The following is a 6,000-nucleotide window of genomic DNA, read 5'->3' on the forward strand; positions in this document are numbered from 1 at the left end:
ATTAGATATTTTCCCTTGGTAGTTGATAGTGGGAGAATCTCTTTTTAACCCTTTTCCCTTTTTTCTCATCTAAAAACAACAACGACTAGTGAATGGACAAGCACATGCTGTCCATAATTGACCTTAATGACACGAAACGTTTGGATGCATAGTAACATGAATAAAACACCTGTCGGCTGTCCATAATTGATATAATTAATTAATAAAACACTTCTTACCCAAAGCTTGATTAATGCATATGATCAAGAACCTAATTGGTTCCCCAAGAGGTAGCTCAATCGACTGGGTGTTATCTTTAATCATTCACGAGTACAATAGTATCAGCTAATTAAAATGAATTTGTCCTTAAGGAGTCAAGGCTGCTTATGACCAAGTGAAAACATATATATGATCAACAGTTCAGATCGAGCATATGTACGTTCCTAGCCTTCTGTTCGGATCAACGGTGATGGATAAAAATGACCATGAAAAATTCATATTTGGGAAAATTTGGTGAGGATCTCAATGATATTAGCCATTTTGACTTTAAGCCTCTAATTTTTAATTTGATAGATTTGAGACATAAGATTTATCCCTATCCTAAAATTGAGACTTCAGTCCAATTTTTCGTCAAATAGGTAAGATAAATGACCATGAAAATATAATTATATCCCTAATATATATAAAAATAACAATAAAAAGAGCAAAAGAAAAGAAAAGAAAAACACCAACAACAAAAAAAAAGTGGATCATCTCCCACCCACTCACCACTTTAAAGATGACCACAAAGCACCACCTCTATAAGTAATTAGTTCGATTCCACTTCCTAAAATAGGGATAGCTCCATCCCCTAACTAAGGGGATATTGCTAAACCCCCCTCTATGAGAGGTACGTAGCCATAAGACGGGGTAGCTTGCGGCTACCATCTAATCTAACAAAGGAATAGTTCCACGGTCAACGGATGGAGTAAGGGGCATATAGACACCCAAAACCCCATTTAAAAAATTAATAGAGAATATTTTATTTTTTACTTTATTATTGATTACCGCTTCCAAAAAAATTTCGGAGCAATCCGAGCCCCCAAAAATTAAATTTTTAGTTTCATTCTTAGTGGTTGCAAGCTATCCATCCACGGCCACCCTCTAAGTTGTGAGTGGTTCAGAGATGACCCAACCATAGCTAGGTTGTGCCACCTACGGCCACCGGCCAACCAATTAAACTACTTATTATTATTATTATTATTATTATTATTATCTAAAGGGTATAATTATATTTCTACAATCATTTGTGTTATCTATTTGATAAAAAAAAAAAGGCTAACAAAGGTCTCAAACCTAATTTCCATAAAATTTAACATTACCGCTATATACACATCAACACATTAAATCCCAAAGCATTAATTAAATGAAAATGTGAAAACCAACCATCCAAATATGAGGTGGTTCTAATATGCACATCACAATAATGGAATATGTTAGGAAACATATTAAGCTGAAGCTGTTTTATAAAGTAAACATATATATATGGGTTGATGGGCTTTCTTATCCATGAACATGATTACGACAATAGCAAATAATTAACACCCATTAAGCTGTAGCTAGCCTAGTATTACAAATGGTTGGTATATATCTTTCTTATCCATAACCATTCATGTAGTTGTCGGCGTCACCCTTTCTGCATATAAACGAAAAATATATACGGGCCGGGTGATCATATCATTTGCCAGAAGTATACGCATGTACAGTGTACTTGGAAATAGCATATCTGAGTCCCTCTGTCATACATATATTTTCTGCAGATTGTAGCTTCCCTAAGCCCCCTCAAGGCCCCCACATGATTTTCTTTTCCCCTTACATGTGGGTCTTCCTGTTATCTACTTTGGTATATATTGATAATGGCATGCAGAAGGAAACCTTACTTTCATTTTCTAGCCTCTTTGCAATACATCATTCATCGATGATCATCATATATTTACAAGTATTCATAGATTTTTGGTTCATGCGTTTGAAATCATGAAAGATAAACAGGCAAAGAATATATACGAAGATTCCTAGAATTGAAGCGCAGTTGATAATTGGTGAAAGAGAGAATCCAAAAACCTGTTTGGTCGTATCAAAATGATCTCATAAAAGGAGCTTTACGTACAAGAAGTTACTTTTACTTACAACTAATGTTGTTGTTTGTATATATATATATATATATATATATATGTTTGGATGTTATCATTATCACAAGAGCCTTCCAAAGAGCTACTTCTATTACGTCCAAATCAAGGTAGGGTTAGTATATATAATTGCATGTTATTTTTTATCAGAAGATCAGATTTAACAAGAGAACACGAAAGGAAAGGTGAACCATATTTGTTGTCAGAGGCCTATTAGATAAGCCTTAATGTCGTTGGTTTGTCAAATCTAGCCACCCTAATTACCGGCAAAAAAATGTGATTTGCTCAGAAATATGACGAGTCATTTTCATCTGTGCATTATAAGTGGTTCATGCTATAAAACAGAAGAGGATATAATATTTATCATTGCATCTACTTCATTGTCTCAACTTTGACACAGAAAATGTGGTGACTATGGTTGGAGAAATTGTTGAAGTCATTTACATCCCTTTTTTAAAAAAAAAATTAAAAATTAAAATTTTTTTTATCAAAAAAAGGTAGCCGGGGAACTTAAGCAATTGTAACTATTTTAATTGGACGTGATCATAATGGTATCTAACCGCTAAGAGTTGCACATGAGGGGCTTAGACGGAAAAAATTCTCAAGTTCGATTGAGTCATATATAGGCTAACATAATCCTATTAGGACATTGGTGGGACCCAATGAGACTAATACTAATAAAATTGAGGATTCCTATTTTAATAGTCAAACTCCCATCCAGTTACGACCCTAATATATGCCAAATCACTTGAAGTTTTTCTTAAAACTTTAGAACCACCAACCATCACTTAAGGTAATTATGTACATCTTAGGTTACAAATTATTACCACTTCTTTCCCATCAAAGGTGTCTCACAATTATACTCAAAGTATAGTTCAATCGGCTGGAAACCACACCTTATGAAACAAAAGTCACTAATTCAAATTTTTCTCCTCTCAAAATTGCACGCACTCGAACAAACTACAATTCAAACAAAAGATTACAACCAATCTCCATCGACCCATAAGAATAATAACACATATATAGGACAGCACGTGCAGTATGAATGCGTCAAATTAAAGGTTTTATGTCAACTTTTATTTATATATTTTCCACCATATAACAGATATGCCAAGGGTGGACATACTAGACCATATCTAAAATCACATTTATTTGTTCACTTCACGCCTCCAATTTTGATCAGATCCTTGACCACTCAATAAACCCATTAATTAATCAACGTTTTGTACTGATTCCCTTTATTGAAGACCCCATTACAAGCTGCAGTTAATTCTAGTTTTTTTTTTCGTCCTCCTAGAAATATTAGTATGCGCCCTTAAGTTTTTCTTTTATTTTGAACAAAAGATAAAAGAAATTAATTCACCCCATGTGTAAGTACTATATATTATTAATATCACAAGAGCTATTCATGAAATGTCAATATGACAGTCCAAATTATTGAATAATATTGATTATGATGTGGTGCAGTCTAGGCATGCGCAGGTGTGACCCATCAAAGCGTACTCATTGGTAGAGTCGAAAATGACCAATTTACGAGCTTGTCTGCTCTTCAATGGTGGCTTCTAATTTCTATTTATTATCAATTTGTAGATTTTTTTCTTTAAAAAAAAAAAAAATCGAAAGAATTATGCTTCCTATAAAACATCAGCATCAGCTTGTTTAATGGATGGATGCTATAATACGAGATTTTTTCATGATTTGTTTTGAGTTATCTTTTTTTCTTTCTTTGTTTTCATTTTCAAGTTGATGAGTAAGTCATAATCGCTGGACTGGTGGGCTCTGTACCTCTGCATGTGGATAGCGAGCGCCATTAATTTTGAGTTATTTTTTTCCCCTCAGAATTAATGCATGAATATAAAAGGAATAGAATCCTCTTGAGATGGGAATGGTTTATTTCACTGTCAAATATTTTATTTTCTAACATTTAATCGTGTTTTTTTAAGAGATAAATATATTTTTGGTTCTTGTGGTTTGAGATTTTGACAAATAATTCCATAAATTTTAAAAAGTGCTTAATCATTCATTGAAGTAACCAAAAAATAACAATTTCGTTCATCTCAATAAAAAAGTTAAAAGAATCCATTAACGTATCACATCGATCAGCATAAATCAGGCGGGCAGAGAGGGTGGTTTGGGTACCACCTCAATCTTTTATTTTTTATTTTGCCATCCAGGGGTGGCCGAACCACCAGCTAATGACCATAGAAATAGTTCGGCCACCACCAAATATACTCTAAGAGCATCTCCAATAGTGTAGCTAAAAGAGAGATATTAGCTATATTTAGCTATTTTTGTCCTTTTTTTTTGCTCAAACAGAATAGCTTCATATTAGCTATTATACCTTATTAACTGCTACAGTGAATAGCTTCATATTGTTATTCACTGTAGCACACTAGATTGTTGAATATAATATTATTTCCATATTATTTTCTCTCTTCTCTCTCTCCCTCAACGTTTCTCTCTCTTCTCTCTTCTCTCTTCTCTCACTCCCTCAATGTTTCTCTCTCTTCTCTCTTCTCTGTTCATGAATTTATGATACAAATTCAAGTCTTTTGAATCACTAAAAACTCCACACAAAAAATTGAATAGCATGCATATAATTGACAAACTAAAAATGGAAAAAAAAAAAAAGGTATGCTGCGTGAATCAATTCTATTGCAATTTACAAGATGATGCAAAAGTGATCGCGAATCAAAAAAAAAATAAAAAATAAAAAATAATATTTAATAAAATAAAGAGTCTGTTGGAGTTGGTAGTAAAAAACGAGTAGCTAAAATAGAGAATTATGTTTTTTGATTAGGTAGAATACCTCTTACTGCTGGAGATGCTCTAAGGGAGTGATTAATTACTTTTTAAAACTCAAAGAATTATTTGTTAACACTCCAAAACACAAGGATCAAAAATACATTTATCTATATTTTTAAATAATATAGCAATATATTCATTCATCTCTAGTAATTATTTGAGGGACAAATAATTGTGATCAGAAGTCTTAAATTTTTCTTTGTTTTTTTTTAAAAAAAAAAATGTTTACCTTTTTAATTCTTGAGTTTTCGTGCAAGGAACTAATTCCTCTATTCACGGCTACACGCTTGTTCGGTAACTTTTAGGTCGCACTCCACTTTCAACTTATTTTTCTTTTTCTTTCCTTTTTTTATTTAAACACTTGTATCATTCATCTCATAATTAGACAAAACAATATCAGAAAGAGTTGAGAGATCTCTAATATTTCTCCTGGGACCTATTTTCAGGAAGTTTTCCACCCTGATTTGTGTTTGTCTCCCTAGAAAATGTGTTATAAAATAATTTTTAACTTTAAGTTATCAATAAAATATTTGGGACTAAATTTAGGTTTTCTTCAAAAGGGTGTCTTAAAAGGACAGAAATTTATTCCAAACCGGTCCGGAAGAAATATTCACCAACCCATGTAAAATAGTGCCAAGTGTCTATAAACATTTAAAATACACATTAAATTCTTCACCATATTAATAGCAATTTACTAACTTAGACTAAATTTAATGTGTCTTTTAAATGTTTACAAACACTTGGCACAATTTTACATGAGTTGGTGAATATTTTCTCCAGACCGGTTTAAAATAAATTTCTGTCCGTCTCAGAAAATGAAAGCATTCTGCATTAAACGCATTGGTGTGAAAATTTAAATTTATGAACTTTTTTCTTTCTAAAAGTTCATAGATTAGGCAGTGTTCGGGGACCAAGAATTTAAGGCAAAAGAAGACGTTTTGAGAGTGAATTTCTCTCTACCACTTATTCTTGTCAGTTGTGACTCCCCCATCACCACAAGAATATATATGATTTTTGTCACGAAACAATATTGGGTTCTGAATTCTCCTAT

Source organism: Corylus avellana, chromosome ca2 (genome assembly GCF_901000735.1).
Source record: "Corylus avellana chromosome ca2, CavTom2PMs-1.0".
In the NCBI taxonomy this organism is placed as follows: Eukaryota; Viridiplantae; Streptophyta; class Magnoliopsida; order Fagales; family Betulaceae; genus Corylus; species Corylus avellana.